The following is an 18,543-nucleotide window of genomic DNA, read 5'->3' as shown; positions in this document are numbered from 1 at the left end:
GAAAAAGTTACAGAGTAAAACGTGGAGAAAACACTTGTAGGATCTACACAAATTACCCCTTTCTGAATTCAGAATTTTGTCTACTTTTCAGAAATGTTTAGCTTTCTGGGATCCAGCATTGGCTTCATAACTATTTCTGTCACTAACTAGAAGGAGGCTGAAAGCACAAAAAATAGTAAAAATGGGGGATGTCCCAGTAAAATGCCAAAATTGTGTTGAAAAATTGGGTTTTCTGATTCAAGTCTGCCTATTCCGGAAATCTGGGAAGATGGTGAATTTAGCACTGCAAACCCTTTGTTGATGCCATTTTCTTTTTTTTTTTTTCTTTTTTTTTTCTTTTTTTTTTTGAAGATGCACAGTATACAAATACCAAAACAGAACGAAGGCTGAATAAATACAATGAATACATTAAATAAATACATATCATTACATGAATTCATTTCATCAATCTACAACAGACATCAAGACCACTGAAAAGGGGCGTATGAGATAGCCTGTTCACAACCTTAGAATACAATACCTTAGAATACAAATAAAGTGCCAAAATTGAGCGTGATTAAATAAATAAATAGATCCCCTACGAGCCTGATTCAATTATTGCTTAGCCACTGTGCAAACGGGGCCCAGATAGCTTCACCCATCCGTTTACGCCCGCAGCCTTTACACGCATAAGAACCCATCTCTAAATAAAACAATGAGCACATCCGAGCCAGCCAATGGTTGAAAGTTGGCGGACTTGCCTCCAACCAATCAGATGCAATGCAGCAGCGGGTCACAGACATAGCTAGAAACAAAAACCTCCGTGAATATTCTGGGTATACCGCTCCATCAGTTCCAAGTAATACTAATTGTGGCGTAATTTCCACCTCCCGATAGTTTAGCCTAGTTAAAAAATTAGCAATATCAGTAAAAAAAATTATGTAGCCTGCTGCACTTAAAAAACATATGTACTAGGTCGGCTGATACACTTTTGCATCTGGGACACACCACACCCCTTGTGCTGCCCCAGTTAAATAGCTTAGCGGGAGTATAGTATAAATGAAAAATAGTCTTATAATGTTGGGCTTGTGGTCCAGCAGATAATATAAAACGCTGTGCCATATCTAAAGAGGTACGTACTGATACTTCAGAAGCTCCAATATTCCGAGCCCACCTCTCCGCCTGTTTACTCAAGTCATCTGGCATTAAGTTCAAAAAGAGCGGATAAAGCGAGTGGAATTCTAGTGGAATTATGAAGAACCTCCATAACTGGGATTCTATCCCCCACCTGACCAGATGCTGATCTAAAATTTGCCCCCAGAAAATGTCTGATTTGCAAATATTTAAAAAAATCCTTAGTGCTCAATGAGAATTCACTTATTAGTTCTTCAAAAGATTTAAAGTGGGTGTTCCCATAAAAATCACCAATACACCGAACACCAAGCTGTGCCCACCTGCCACAGTATTCATCCTTAAAAATATCAGGAAGTACCGACGAATTCAAAATTGGGGTATAAAAGTTAATCCGGCCAATTCCAATTTTTTTTTTAACATTGGTCCATACCTTAAATGCAGCCCAGACAGTCTTAAACTTCACTTTTTAAAAATAACTAGGCTCCACTGTTCTCAAGAAAGCTGCATTAGCATGCCTTCCCCAAATCATATTATACATAGTAGGACAAATTTCGCCAGAATCTTGATTATCAACCTGTGGATTTATTAATGGTTGGATATATTGCAATGCAGATGCCCAGTAATAAAATAGAAAATGAGGGGCCGCCCACCCCCCCCTCTCTCTGGGTAGCACTAAATACTTATATGCCCGCCGTACTTTTTTAAAAGACCAAATGAAACTAATCGCTAAGCTCTCCATATGCTTAAACCATTCTTTATTAAATTCCAGTGGAATAGTGCAGAAAAAATATAGGACCCTAGGTAAAAAAATCATTTTAATGAGATTGCATCTACCCATAATTGTTAAATGCAGATTGTTCATATGATGTAACTCTTTCCTACTTTTAGCTAAGACAGGAGCAAGATTGCTTTCTACTATCAAGTCCAAGTTAGCCGACAATCTGACACCTAGATAGGTCACTTGGTTGGCCCTCCTGCTGTCTTCAATAATGGCCCACTCATTGCCCAATATTTGGCACTTACTCCTATTTAATGCATAGCCTGAAATTTCCCCAAACTCTGCAGCTAATTTCTCTATTTGTTCGATCGCCTTCCCTGGTTCAGGGGTAGTGACGGCTATGTCAGCAGCATATGCCAAGATTTTGAACCTGCCCTCCGCCATTACCATAGGCGAGATCAATGCACTTTGCAATAGCTTCTGAATCAAGGGGTCTATATAAAGTGCAAACAATAAAGGGGAACAGGGGCAGCCCTGCCTAGTTCCTCTTGTAATGTAGAAGGGTTCTGAAATTGCCCCAGCTAATTGAATTCGAGCAAGGGGCTTCTGATATAGACCTTGTATAGCCTTAATAAAACCAGCCCCTATATTAGCTTTACTGAGCACTGTCCATAAGTATTTCCAATTGACCCGATCAAAAGCCTTTTCGGCATCTAGTAATATTAATGCCATAGGGGCCTCCATAGCCTGAGATGCATCTAACATGGTGATAACCCGCCTAACATGATCAGCGGTCCCCCGCCCGGGGATAAACCCATGTTGCCAAGGGGAAACAAGCCCACCAATAACTCGACTAAGCCTAACCGCAAGGATTTTGGCATACCATTTAGCATCCGCGTTTATCAATGAGATAGGTCGATAGGAGCCTGGCAAAAGTGGGTTCTTCTCTTTTTTTAAAAATATGAGAATGTTAGCCTCCAGCCATGAGGCCGGTGCCCGCTCTCCAGCCTGTACTGACGTAAAGAGTGCCATGATATCATCCTTCAATTCCTCAAAAAACGTTTTAAAGAATTCTATTGGGATCATATCAGGGCCAGTAGCTTTCCCATTAGATATAGCAGTTAGAGCCGAGACAATCTCCTCCAACTCAATAGGGGCAGTCAACTGACAGCCCTCTTCTTGCGGTAGCTTTGGGCTTGACATGTCACTCAGATACTGAGCCATCCTTTCGTCTCTCTCATCCGAGAAGAGGTTTTCCTGCTGGTACAATGCGGAATAATATTCTTTAAACACCTGTAGTACTAATGTATCTCCATACACAATCTGCCCCAGCCTATCTTTAATTGCCAAAATGGCACTCCGAGCCGTCTTTTGTCTAGTCTTATATGCAAGCACCTTGCCCACCCTCTCACTCAACTCATAACATTCCTGCGTACGAATCTGGGCTTTAATGATGTCTTGATCTAAATACAACTGAATGATCTTGGCCTTCACGACCGTAATCTTATCCAAAGTATCTTGTATTGGAGCATTATTCCTAGCAAACCCCACTATCTGACTCTCCAGAGAAGCCAATTCGGTCTGGGCCGCAGATATAACTAGGTGCCGATGTTTCTCCCGCCTAAGGGCGTAGCTCAGAGTTTCCCCACGGATAGCAGCCTTTAAAGCATCCCATAACACCTCCGGTGGAACCGTACCCCTGTTAAAACCCAAAAACTCAGTTAACCATATTTTCATCCGTGACACATAAGCTGAGTCAAGCAGCAAGCCCCGGTCAAAAGACCAGGGTCTCAAATGTCGCTCCTTTCGCAAGTCCGAGAGTTGTACTACCAAGGGATTATGGTCAGATATGACCCTAGGAAATTTTTCCACCAGAATTCCTTCGCATAACGATGGAGACAAAAAAAAATAATCTAACCGGACGGACTTCCGGTGGGGGTATGAAAAGAAGGTGTAACCAGGATCTATAGGCATACAATGCTGCCAAGCATCCACAAGACCATGAGTCTGCACCAACATTTGTAAAGCGCGAAACACCTTCGCCTTTCGTCCAACATATGGACCCTGATTCTGTAAGGGGATATTAGTCTCAGTATGTATATTAAAATCTCCACATACAATAAGCGGTAAGGCCCAGAGCGCAAGTTCAGTATTCAACATATTAATACCAGCTGGATCATCAGCATTAGAGCCATAAATAGAACATACAGTAAAATTTGATTGCCCCATAAAACACTCTATTATCACCCATCGGCCCATATTATCCACCTTTTTCTTGACCACCTTAAGAAGAAGATCTCGCCGTGTAAGTACTGCAACCCCTCTAGTATTCGTTTGTTGGGTGGTGTACGCGACTAATTGGAAACCAGGAAAATCTAACAAATACTTTTTAGCCGGGGTAACATGTGTCTCTTGCATACAAATTATATCTGCCCTTAATATTCTGAGCTCATGAGTGACAAGACGTCTTTTCTTAGAATCATTTAGCCCACATATGTTTAAGGTAGCTATCCGTAAGATATTACGTTCCCCCATTGAAAACTGTAGCAAATATACCCACACTTACACCTTGTTTCATCATACACCTAATAATCTCCTGTGCCTTCAAATGCATATTTCTGTGCATCTCCCGTGCAAAGCCTACCCAACCCCAGCCCACCCCACCAATCACCACCCCACCCACAAATGAAACCCCTACCTCCCACCCACCCCCCACCCAACCAAATGAGGCTTCCAGACTGTAGTCTGTAAGATGGACTAGCGGCCCTCCCCCTTGATGGCTCCTGCAGTGACTCCTAAATTAAACAAATTTACTAACCAAAGAAGAAGAGTTGTTTCCCCTAAGAGACTAGGCCCCCACCAACCAACCATTTCGATAAGAGCACCTCTCCTCCTTTTCTACTCACCCCAGGCTACCCGCCTCTCTCACCCACCCCTTTCATTTTTCCTTCTCTTTTCCTTTTTTTTTTTTTCCCTTTCCCCTTTCCTCTTTGTCCCCTTCTCAAAAAAAAAATAATAATACTTTAAGCCCCTCTCTTTTTTTTTTTTTTTTTAGCCATATGTCAATAGTTAAGTCAAAGACTGCAAGTACTCCTTAGCTTTAATCTCGGATGCAAACACTCGTATCTTCCCATTATATATAGTTTTAAGTCGAGCCGGGGACAGTAAATAGGCTTCCGCTCCCTTCTCCTGGAAGGGGCTAATCAGTTGTCTCAAACGCCATTGTCTCTCTACCGTAGCATGGCAAAAGTCGGGGCGGGAGAAGAATGTGCAGCCTTCACCGCTGATCCTAGCATCCGGGCGGGCTTTCTCAAAGACTATTTGGCGCAGCAAGTAATTGCCAAAATAGACTATAAAAGCTCTAGGCTGTTGTTGGGCTGTTCCACTTGCTCCTGTTAATTGTTGACTTCTCAGACGTAGTGGAAACCGATGGGGTCTCTGTATCTCTTTCTCCCAGTCCCATCCAGTCTGCTCGGGGACTGCTGCTTCAAGCAATCTAATTATAAAGGCTCTTGAATCCTGCCCTTCTACGCCTTCTTGTATCCCAATTAAGCGCAAGTTGTTACGACGTTGCCGGTTTTCAAAGTCCTCTACTTTCCACTGAACATCCGAGAGCTGACTCTCATGCATAGCGTCTTGTTTTGACACCACCCCGAGATCTGACTCCAGTGCGTCCGCCCGGCATTCAATAGCAGCGATCCGCTCCCCAATTTCAGAGCATGGCTTCGCAACCTTACTGACTGCCACTTGTAACTGCTTCGTGGCCACCCTGGCTTTCTTGCTCTCCCTCTGCGTTTGCTTATGCTGTGACGTGATGGTCTGGTAAATAAGGTGCAGAGAAGGGGAAGGAGGCACAGTCTCTACATTCAGAACATTAACCTCTGTCTGAGCTGGAGCCACTGAAAGATCACCCATACTATGCAGCAGTTGTTGTGTTTCTGTGTAGTCCCAGGACATAGCTCTCGACCTAGACACCTTCTTCTTTTTTTTTTTCCCTCTTCTGACTGGACTCACCAGCTTTGTCTCGTCTTAATACCTCGGTCTGTTTTGCTTGGCGTTTGACTACGGTGCCCCTCAATGCAGAAATAGGGGTTAAAGGCGCTGTAGAACTATCGCCAGTCTCTGAGTCTATGGAGGGGCAGGTGCTGTCCTCATCGGAATCTTGAGATTGATCTGACAGGGAAAAAAAGTTCTCTCCAGGTTCCCCCTGAACTAATAAGTCCCCTCTGCCCTGCCGGTGGTCACGAGTCGCCTCCGGAGTACAAGCCGGAGTTGCCGGGTCGGTGCTTGGCAATAAGCATGCTACTGCTGCTGCTTGTTCGCAGTACCCTGCCCCTGTCACCACTTCTTGCGCCAGCCCTACATTGCTTTGAGACCCAGGGGCATATAATGGCCGGTCAATTTCCCCCTCAGATACTGCTGCAAGCGCATTACCCCCCCACACAAAAAACAGAGACCTGTGGGGATCCCCCAGCAATGCAACTTACAGTTTGATGTACATCCAAAGAGCGGTTACCAACGCTGGTTTTCACCTGCGGCGACTGTCCATTATCTGAAGAAGCTAGACATCCTAGAACAATGCTGTCGTCATCCCCAGCCGATTCTGTTGCACCAGTGTCAGAGTCCCTTACAGTAGTACTGCCCCCCATAGGGGTTGAATTATGGAGGGCTTTAAACATCCGGGGTATAGTCACCACTTCCTCCTTTTCTCCAATCTGCTTTGCGCCATTCTTTGCCTTGTGCGTCTGCCCCAAAGCCGCAAAGTTCCCAAAAGCTGGCTGCCTGCCCTCAGGCACATTATCACCGCCGCCGGTGTTTCCAAAGCCGCTGTTCTTGGTGATCCCCCCCGGACGAGGGGCTGGGGATCCAGAGGCCGTCGTTCCTGCGGCCCTGGTTTCGACCGGCTACCACGCGCAGCTTTCGGGGCCATCCGCCACTGCCTGCCACGAGGGGGTAAAAAAATAGCGAATGTCGAGATGAGGAAGCCACGGCCGTTATGGCCGAAATCACCCAGGGAACTCCTAATAAATCCGCTGATTCCGCCGGATCCGCGTGTAATGCTGCTTGGCAGGTAACTGCTGCAGATGTAAGCGTCTGGAGCCGCCCGCATAATCCTCCCTGCGGGGGAAACAACAAAAAACGCCACACAGGAGCCGGAGGGAAGGAGAGCTTACTGGCCGCTAGCTACTCGCGGCCGCCATCTTGCCTCGATCATGATAAAGTAATACTGATGCCATTTTCAGAGAAAAAAACACAAGCCTTCTTCTGCAGCCCTTTTTTCCCATTTAAAAAAAAATAATGAAATTTTTGCTGTATTTCGGCTAATGTCTTCGTCTCTTTCAGGGGAACCCACAAAGTCTGGGTACCTCTAGAATCCGTAGGATGTTGGAAAAAAAGGACGCAAATTTGGTGTGGGTAGCTTATGTGGACAAAAAGTTATGAGGGCCTAAGCGCGAACTGCCCCAAATAGCCAAAAAAAGGCTTGGCACCTGAGGGGGAAAAGGCCTGGCAGTGAAGCGGTTAAAGATGCAAAAGACCACATATTTAATATGTTTTGTAGTGGGAAGATGATTGTGTGAAAATGTACTATATGTAATATTGAATGCTACACATAACTCAGCCTTTACACTCATCACTTCATTTGGACACAGAACTTCTCAGTGACTTGCAATGCTCTTTTACCAAGTGGTACTTTCTAGTATATATAGCGAGAGCATACATGATTAACAACATTGTAACATGGTGCTATATAGTAACTGATGGGTTCATAAATCACAATGTCAAAGGCAGAATGGTTTATATATTTCATCAGATCACCACGAACATAGTGCAATAGCAGTTGCCAGCTGACCTGTTACTATGGGTAATGGAGTAGGGAGTCATTGGGTATGAGGGGTGGGAGACAGAGATGTGCAAGAAAACCTGCTTCTGCCTGGCCGCACAATTTTGTGCACTACCAAGCAGCAGGTTGCCTTCATAATTATTAAGATGTGAGGGGCAAAGCAGTCCCGGTTTCTTTAGTGGACGGCTTTATAGTCACTCAACAAACTTTTAATTAAGTTCTGGCCGGGAAGGGTGGGGGAGTCAAAGCTGTTTTTTCATAGTAGGTGGGATGCTTTTGAACTTTCTTTGGAAGACTAGTGGAGCCACTCTATCGAAGACCTGCTTTGGTTGGTGCTAGTGAGGATTCTGGAATGCAAGTGAATAGAGCAACATGCACCATATTGTCATGTGACTTTGCACAGAAGTATGCTGGAACCAAGCTGATTGTCTTTTTTTTCTTAATATGTTAATTGAAGGAAACAGAGAGGATAAATTCTGTCACTCTTGAGTTGGGGCCGGGTTAGATACATTTTTTTCAGGTAGGTTTGTATGAAGACTAGGCAGAATTTGAATTTAAGGAATTCTTTAACTGAAAACACTTTAAGGTTTTGGGGCATATTTAAGAGCCCCTAGTGCCACACGTCACTTTTTGTGACGCTCTGGATGGCGCTAAGCATTACTCTATATTTACAAGGAGGTGTTACAGCACTTTTTTGTGGCATTACGCCTCCTTGTAAATATGGACCCCTCTGATGCAGTTTTCTGCATCAGAGTTGCATGCAATGGGTGTTGCGGTGGGTATTCCACTGCAACACCCACTGCATTTGACACTGCCTCAGATTTATGAGTTGTTGTAAACCTGAGGCAGTGCCAAAAACTATCGCCACTCGAGGGGAGGGGGCGTGAGCTTTACAAACGAGGAGGAATGCTTTTATTCCACCTCGTTTTTTTGCTTTTTCTATGTGTGCTGTATTCACACATAGATGAAGCAAAATGACATGGACGATTGTTTAAGTGCAGAAAATTACACTTTGGTAATTCTATGTGTGCTGCATTTTGCAGCAGACATGGAAGTGCCAAATCGCCATAATAGATTGTTTATGTGCAGGAAGGGACAATCAATGCAGACACCCTTGCACTATGGTGCAATGATGCCTGGGTTGGTGCTAGGCAGCTTAATTCAACACCAGCACAGGGGGAAATGCGGTGTGAGCCGTAGTCCTCTAAATGTGGTGCACCTCTGAGTTTCTAAAGTTTGGTGTCATAAGGGTTAGGTGGATTTCAATGTCTAGAGGGATAAGGAATACTCCCATTGTCTCTATGTCAAAGTTCACAATGTAGAGGGGTAGTAGGGGGGCGAGATTCAGAACCCTGTGGAACTGCACAGATACAAGGAGTGGTGAAGGCCTGGGGAATTCCATCTTTGATTTATTAATTTTAAAAAACATTCAGTACTCGAGGAATAAACGTGGCTAAGCCACTTGACTGATATGTATTTCAAAGCTTTAGCCAGTGTCTGACGGTGAATAGGTGGACTGATGGTGCCTGTGCTTATGCATGACGGTTTATTTGTTGACTTTTGATACCGATTGTATGTATCTATGAAGTCATTTGAAGACAGACTAAACCAAGAGTCAGGAATAGTTATCAGAAAAGTATGAAACTGCAACAGTGTGACAGAATAGACAGTGAAGTGCATAGAAAGAGGGAATTATTTACTGAGAGGAGCTGACAGGGGTGTATGATAGACTGAAAAACAGAAGAAAAGGGAAGGGAAAATAAATTGTGGCAAAGGAACATTCTTTATTATGCACCCTTATCTCTCATTTTGCGCTTGAGAAGAAGGCAGTAGTGCAGAGGATATTAATGATAGACAAGCTGAGACAGAAATGCTCAGAGACCAAAGCCCAGATGTATCAAACATTTTTGCGATCTCAAACTGCCCACGAGCTGTTTGCAATCACAAGAATGCATTTTGGTAAGTAACAAGTCCAATTTGCGATTCAGTAACTTGTTACTGAATCGCAAATTGGATTTGCGACTACATACCGGTTCGGTATTAGGAAGAGGCGTATCAAGGGCGTCTCTTCCAAATACCGAATCATAGAGGTATGTATGATTGTTTTGTGACCGTGAATGCGGTTGTAAAACAATTGCAGTTACCACCTACTTCAAGTAGGTGGTGACCCATTTGCAATGGGGAAGGGGTCCCCAAGGGACCCCTTCCCCTTTGTGAATGCATGCAAGAACGTTTTTTAAAAGCAGGCAGTGGTCCCAGGGACTACTGCCTACTCTTAAAAAATGAAAAGAAAACATTTCCTTTTTCATTTTTAAACGCATCATATTTTCCTTTGAGGAAAATGGGCTGCATTTAAAAAGAAAAAAAGAGTGCTTTATTGAAAAGCAATCACAGACATGGTGGTCTGCTGAGCCAAGCAGGTCACAATCCCTGTGATTGTAGCCATTCGCAATGACTGCAAATTGCAACCTACCTCATGAATATTAATGAGGTAGGTCCATTTGTGAGCCCTTGCGAATCGCAGTATAAAACTCCTGGAGTTTCATACATTCCAATAGCGATTACTTAATTGTGATTCGCTACAAATCGCAATTAGGTAATTGCTATTGTGAAGAATGATACATCTGGCCCCCAGACTTTAAGGGTAAGTTGAAAAAGGATTGTTTTCAGTTGTTTTCCAGAATGAGGTTCCAGATGGGTGGGCTGCACTAGAAAAGGAGCTATTAGCAGTTAGGTAATGTGAGATGTTTTTGGTTTATAGACGACATTTTTCTTTGATCCTCTATCCACTTAGTCCACGAGAGATTTTAAAAGAGTTGCCCAATTAATCGGGCTGCTTTTCATAGACTGCTTCGTGAATAATACAAGCAGCCTTGAATTTAATTCTTGCTTTCAGTGGAAGCCATTATAGTTTGTTTTTTACATGTAAGCAGGATATATTCTAATCTGAGACCAGATTGGCCAGAGTGAAAAAAACGTCTTTACTGGCTGAAAGGTTGATTTCGGCACTCCAATCAGAGATTAATTTCGGTGTTCAGTACGAGAAACTATAAGGACATACACAGTCAGCATAAAACTCAAAGGTGAAATAAAAAGCTGTAACTTATTAGCAGGCACCGAGACGATCAGGCTACAGACGCTATGAGTGCCTCATAAAATGGCATGGTGAGCTGGTTAGTCATCCAGATACCCAGTGATTTCACTTCACTTTTTTGCGAGGAAAGGAAACCAGTTCATTGCAGATCAGAGAGCTAGTTGGTAAGCCTATTTAATGTAGCTCAAGATGAATAGCAAAATAAATTCAGACTCACTGGATTTTGGGCCATCCATTCTTGAAGTTTCGCTAGACAAGCTTTAAGATTTTCTGCGTCTCAAAATGAAGAGATTTGTAGACACAGCTGTGTATCATTATCACGTAGATGCATCGTGATATCATTCACTCTGAGCAGTATTCTCAGCTGCTCAATCTATACATTGAAAAGAGTAGGGGCTAAAATGGGGCCGTGTGCAACGCTAAGTACAATAGGAAGAACGTCTGAACATAAATTACCAATCTTTACAGGTTGTTTTCAGTTAGAGAATAAAGACAGGTGTCTCCTTTGTCAAACTTTGATAGAGCATTGTCAAGTATTTTTAGCTTTGGTGATCCTGTGCTGTGATCTTAAGGAAATTCTGACTGGTTAGGTGCAAGTAATTTATGAACCCGTAGAGAGGTAGGCAACACATTTTCTAATCACTTACAACAGGCATTGTACGTTTGTGACTGGTCTGCAGTTTTAGAGCAATTTTTAATCGTTGGAGGGTTTCTTGATAATTGCTATAACTTGACCCATTTTTACTTTTTCAGGGAAGTCTCAATTTGTAAGCATGTATTGATGGGGAAATACCATAATTTGTCGAAAATTACTCTCACATAAAGATGTGTGAAATTTTCATAATTTGCTTCCGCATAACAGTGCAGAATATTGGCGAAATGCCATGAAAAGACGCTTAGCTAAACAAAATGAAGATCCACAATTTTGAGTTATATTTTAGTGCAAAGTGTGTCCTCGTTTCAATTTTTGTTGCAAGGACACATTTCCCACTAAAGAAATAGTACATAAAAACAAAAGCACCACGTACAACAGCCAGTCGTGTTCTGTTGTTCCTATACTTTTAAGTTGAATTTTAACTGCCAATGACATGTTTCAGTAAATTCTATGAAGTGGCGTAATATCATTGTTTTGGGAATTTCTTGTAACACGAAATTTCTGACATAACCCAAATTACAGTGGCATAAGTTATATTTTGCCATTCCTACTTATAATTAGATTGGCATGATATTGCTGAAGTAAGTGTTTGGTCTTAATTTTCTGACAACTTCAGTTAGATAATCTTATGAAGGTATGATCAAAAGTCTCCAGAAATTAGGGCAATTTGTGATGATAGAAATCTTTAATGTAAAGTAACTGCTAAATTAATTGACAAAGAAGACTGAAGAAGATATACTGGTTTTAATCATAGTTTTATAGTTTAATAAGTAGTAAAAACCCTTATTAGTTTATTAGGAGAATTGGTTATCAAATTTGTTAAGAATTGAGATTTATCTTTAATAATATCTGACATACTATTTCCTCAAATGTTTAAGTCTTTTAAAGATGCTGAAATGTTTTCGTTTTATAACACCTTTCCGTTCTTCTGGGTTATTTCCTTGTCTTTAAGGCATCATCAATAAACCAGAAGTTGGGTTTTTATGGATAGGTTTTCGTTTTCTTAAGACGTGCAATATTGTCTATAGATTTCTTTAACATTAAATCATAACTTGTGAAAGAGTGGTTTACATTGTTTGAGACATTACTAGCAACTTTCTCATTTTCATAGCCTTTTCATGTTAATGATCTGACACTTTGTAGAAGGATCTTGGATGATTTGGTTGTAAAGAAGGGCATGGAGTGCAGATATTTGAAAACTTGTGTAGAAAACTAGGTTACTGGTTGCGGGGGGTGAAACCCTACTCACGCAGGAACCAGAATTCTTGTCACAATGAAACACAAGCAAACCCAGAGTTAACCTGTGCTCAACCTTTCGTGTAGGCTCTCATTATTCTAATGAGACTTCTGGATTTAGGGCGGCAGGATCGCCTGAGATGTGGGAAACTGAGTCCAACCCACTACAGGTGACACCTGTCACCCTAATAGTTTTTGCTCCGGCTAACTAGCAGTGCCTCATCCCTACCCAAGGGGAGGGATGATTGGGCAGCCGAGCGCATGACATAATTGATTTTTCAGGGAAACCGTGGTCACTCAGGTCTCATCCGTTTCTCTCAGTTACATTAGTCTCACATACACAATGACAAACAGAGGCAGTATATGTTTTAATAAGATTTTAATGAAGCAACGGCATTTTAGATAGCAAAGCATGGTCTGCAATACCCAGGACGATACAGCATGACAAGATTAAAATAGTGACAAGGAGAGTAAAGCATAGAAATAACACTACCGTATTGCCACGAGAGTCAATACACTAATTCCTATCTAGGCTATAATAGAGCCAGCGTGCTAAGCTCTAATTCTGCCCTTCAGGTTCCCATGGGAAGACATCATCCCTCCTACCTGAGCAAAGGCCTGAAGTCTGCATAAGCAGCTGCAGCGAAGCATTCAGCAATCAGCTTACAGTTGTGGTTCTCTGGCTGGAATGTCCCTCTAACGTGTAAGGGACCGGGTAAGTGTTTATTTAAGAAAACAGCTGATGTTCTAAGAAAATGTCACTACGTAAGGATGTGTGTTTTTCTATGAATGTCAGAGACAAAACTTTTACCACATTCACCAGCAACCTATCTTACTGCAGCCTTGAAAGAAGCACAGATTGAGCAAGAATGTCTTGTTTGAGAACGCAGTGCTGGCCTAGGCTAAAACAGCTAGATAGAGAGAAATAAAACAAGACCACAAAAGTAGCTATTGTGAGAATAATAAAATGAAGCTGAATAAAACATATCTAGGTTAAAGTGCATAGCGGCAGGCCTAGCATGCTAAAAAAACGTGCATGGAGCTATAGCTAAAATTGCTGCACAACAAACCGTTTGATAGATTGGCACAAAAGCAGTCAGGCTTAATTTAGCGGCAATGTGTGTAATATGTACATTGCACTTCAAACAGTAATAAAGTGAAAACACAAAAAAGAAAAATCCCACAGTAATTTTAAAAAATAGAGTAAAATGTAATAAACTATTTGACACCAAAACAACAAATATTTAATCAGTAGAACAAGAGATAAGCAATCTCAAAGATTTATGGTCATTATAGTGCCTAAAATCACAAAGCATAAAGCGCCGCCTGCTGTTATCTGGCAATGGAGCATGGGCCAAATTCAGAGGCCAGGTTAGGCCAGCTGAAAGTGCTGTCTTCTTAAATCCACCTGGTCGTCGCTGGCTATGGCTGTGGGGGGAAAGTTAGGTTCAACTGAGCTTCTCATTGACAGGCAGCACGTGACCGCTCAGCCCTCCACAGGGCTTGGTCGCCCCACTCACTGCTGCCGCTCCTACCTGCCTTTGCCGCCTCCTGCCTGCAGATTCCTTCGCTCGCTGCTCCTGGGATTTCCCGTCGCTGCCTCCCTGCGGCCCCGCCCCCCTGTGATTCCATTCGCCAGACCGCTCCCGCCACCCAGCTGCTCCTCCCTCCCGGCTCCTTACTTATGACGCCCCCAGAGCGACCGCGCAGCGGACGCGCGCAGCGGGAGCACCGACTGAGCGCCGAAGGTGCGCCAAAGGTAAGCCCGTCTGCGCCCGTCCGCGCCTGGACCGCGCCCAGCGCCAGACCCCCTGGTCCTCGCCCTCGCCAGCACACCCTGCACAGCTACGATGCCAAAACCCTCCACGCACTCAACGCCGGCCGAAACACCGCCTGCTACCGAGCCACCCCGAGACGCACCCACGGACCCTTCACCTGCCTGACCTGCCGCTTCACCAGCCTAAGACCCAACACTGCACCTACTAAACCGAGCCCCAGCAACAAACACCTGATGTGCATCCTGCTCAACACCCGCTCCGTTCACAGGCATGCCGTCGAACTCTGGAACCTCCTCGACTCGACAGCACCAGACATCGCCTTCCTGACGGAAACCTGGATGAACGCCTCCTCAGCACCCGACGTCGCCATCGCCGTCCCAGAAGGCTACAAAATCACCAGGAGGGACCGCGTCAACCAGACAGGAGGAGGCATCGCCATCATCCATAAGAACACCATCCGCATCACGACCAACTCCGATGACACCTTCACCTCCGCCGAACACCTCCACTTCCAGATACACACCAACCCCAAGACCACGCTCAGAGGCACCCTCATCTACAGACCACCGGGACCACGCACACAGTTCAGCGAAGACATCACAGACTTCGTCAGCCCCCACGCCATCAATTCCACCGACTACATCCTCCTGGGGGACCTCAACTTCCACCTGGAGGACGACAAGGACCGCAACACCACTGCTCTACTGGACAACCTGGCCAACCTCGGACTCAAGCAACTGGTAACCACCCCTACCCACCACGCCGGCCACACGCTTGACCCAGTCTTCTCATCCAGCAAATATGTCAACTTCAGCCACTCCACCAATCTCCAGTGGACTGACCACAGCTGCTTCCACTTCAGCTTCAGTAAAACGAAGACCCACCACCACCCTCAACAAACCCCCCGCAGGAGCTGGAACAAGATCACCGGCGACCAGCTCACCACCTTCCTCAGCCCTGCCCTAGCCCCAGCTTGTCTGGAGGGACAAAAATTTAGTGTCAAACCAGCGCCAGACCCCCTGGTCCTCGCCCTCGCCAGCACACCCTGCACAGCTACGATGCCAAAACCCTCCACGCACTCAACGCCGGCCGAAACACCGCCTGCTACCGAGCCACCCCGAGCCACACCCACGGACCCTTCACCTGCCTGACCTGCCGCTTCACCAGCCTACGACCCAACACTGCACCTACTAAACCGAGCCCCAGCAACAAACACCTGATGTGCATCCTGCTCAACACCCGCTCCGTTCACAGGCATGCCGTCGAACTCTGGAACCTCCTCGACTCGACAGCACCAGACATCGCCTTCCTGACGGAAACCTGGATGAACGCCTCCTCAGCACCCGACGTCGCCATCCCCGTCCCAGAAGGCTACAAAATCACCAGGAGGGACCGCGTCAACCAGACAGGAGGAGGCATCGCCATCATCCACAAGAACACCATCCGCATCACGACCAACTCCGATGACACCTTCACCTCCGCCGAACACCTCCACTTCCAGATACACACCAACCCCAAGACCACGCTCAGAGGCACCCTCATCTACAGACCACCGGGACCACGCACACAGTTCAGCGAAGACATCACAGACTTCGTCAGCCCCCACGCCATCAATTCCACCGACTACATCCTCCTGGGGGACCTCAACTTCCACCTGGAGGACGACAAGGACCGCAACACCACTGCTCTACTGGACAACCTGGCCAACCTCGGACTCAAGCAACTGGTAACCACCCCTACCCACCACGCCGGCCACACGCTTGACCCAGTCTTCTCATCCAGCAAATATGTCACCTTCAGCCACTCCACCAATCTCCAGTGGACTGACCACAGCTGCGTCCACTTCAGCTTCAGTAAAACGACGACCCACCACCACCCTCAACAAACCCCCCACAGGAGCTGGAACAAGATCACCGGCGACCAGCTCACCACCTTCCTCAGCCCTGCCCTAGCCCCAGCTTGTCTGGAGGGACAAAAGTTTAGTGTCAAACCATTTTCTAAGTGCACTCAAGCAGAGCCTTTGGGATGTGTAAGTGTAGTCGGTGACAGCTCCGTACCTCTATCAAGTCAGAGATGGCCCAGCCAGCGTACTCCTCCTTTGGTTCAATATCTGGGAGCAATGCTCAAAGACTAACCTCCAGCCACACCTAGTCATGTGACTCAGGATACAGGCTGCTGGCACCTAATGGTCGGTACAAGAAAATGTCAGCTTCCTAAAAGTGGCATTTTCAGAATCATGACTTAAAATCCAAATTTATCATTAAAGAGAGATTTAAATTAAAATTACCTCCTAGTTTCCTTACTTGTCCCATTCATACTAATCAAGGGCTTAGCTTCCATTTCTCAAATGGCAACTAGCTTTTTTTCTGTTTCAATGGATGAGTCTTCCCCTTATAAACTCTACTGCCTCAGAAGGTTCCTCTTGTGTTACAAAGTCCTCTATCAGATTTTTGATGAAGGTTCTCAGGAAAGGAGGGCAAGAGTCTCGTTAAGTACTGGAACAAAGAATAAAGAATCTAAGTAATGGAGATTACCAGTAAGCAACCGAGGCACTCTGTAGACACCATGCTCAATATTCCTATGTGCTCCAAATTGAAAGTTATCACTAAAATTTAATAAGGTAACCCTATATTATCCTATAGGTGAAGTAGGCCTTGCAATATTGAACAACAAATGTACGTGTTTTTCACTATCAGAACAAGTACTTTTTAAACACACTGCACTCTGGCCTATTGGCTGTTTAGGGTCAACCCTAGGGGTGACATATGCATTAAAAAGGAAAGTATAGGCCTGGCAAAAGGTGTATTTTGCCAGGTTAAAATGGTAATTTGTTTAAAACTGCACACACAGGGTGTAATGGCAGGCCTAAGACATGTTTTAGAAGGCTACTTACCTAGTTGGCACAATATGTACTGCAGGACAACTAGTAGTAATTATTTGATAGGTCATAGGTACAAGTACCATTTTATTAGACACTACTAAATTGAATGCTTAAATTTGGTGTAAGACAACTCCAACTTGTTTTAGGGAGAGACACAAGCACTTTAGTACTGATTTAGTACTGATTAGTACTAATGCACAGAGTAAAAAAAAAACTAACAAAAAGGGGTTCAGAAAATTAGGTGGGTGAAGGCAAAATGTCTGGGCATAACCCGTCAGAAAGGTCAAATCCACCATTTTCTTTCATACTAATTTCCAGTGTGATCATTTAGTAATAAGGCCAATCGACCTTAGTTGGTTGTAGACATATCATAATATCACAATCTATAATTATTAGATTAAGTGCTTTCTCTTTGTTATGCATCGGACAATGAGTTAATTGAACCAAATTATGAACAGTGAGTATCCTAAAAGTTCTATCTATTGCTGGACATTTACTATAGAGAGTGACAGTGATAATTGTTTCAAATCTTATTATAGTTATTTTGGAAACTTGACAAGGTCACTTGTTACTCATACTTTACCCAAAAACATCATGGAGGTAACCACTGTACATAAGTGGCTTCCATCATTAGTGGTGGACTGGGAGACAAAAGCAGCCCTGAAAAAGTGTTTTCTACCAAGTACCTTGTGTACCAAGTCAGAGTAGCAAGTGAGGCTGACCTTGTTCAAAAAGATCACCTCAAGCTCCTCCTTCCATTCATGGTGGCTATTGAGTCAGTGGTTCCACTTGCAGGTTTCTGGGTTGAGGCAGTGATGAAGTTTGCTTCAGTCCTTGAGTCTTATTGGTAGCAGTTTGGGCTGCTTTAAATCACGTTTCTGATTTATTGCAGTGTCTCAGTCCAATCGGGTGAAATTTGTGTTTGTGTTTCAGGCAGTCGCATTCAGGGTTGTAATGATGTAATCTGCTCTAGCACACTTTTAGCAAGAACTGTGGGATATCCACTTCAGAGTGTGGTGAGGCATCCTTTGGGCAAGTGCCACAGGCATAGCAACAATCAGGTTCAGCTAGACAGAATACTTGTACACACTGTAGACAACTATCACAACCTAACCGCTTGAGGATCGATTTGAGCACATCAGGCAAGTGCCACAGGCTTCACAGCAGCCTATTTGGAAACACTTCAGACAAGTCCCATGAACTTAGGAACAGTTGGTTTGGAGATG

This window comes from Pleurodeles waltl, chromosome 3_1 (genome assembly GCF_031143425.1).
Source record: "Pleurodeles waltl isolate 20211129_DDA chromosome 3_1, aPleWal1.hap1.20221129, whole genome shotgun sequence".
Lineage (NCBI taxonomy): Eukaryota > Metazoa > Chordata > Amphibia > Caudata > Salamandridae > Pleurodeles > Pleurodeles waltl.
This window is presented reverse-complemented; position numbering follows the sequence as displayed.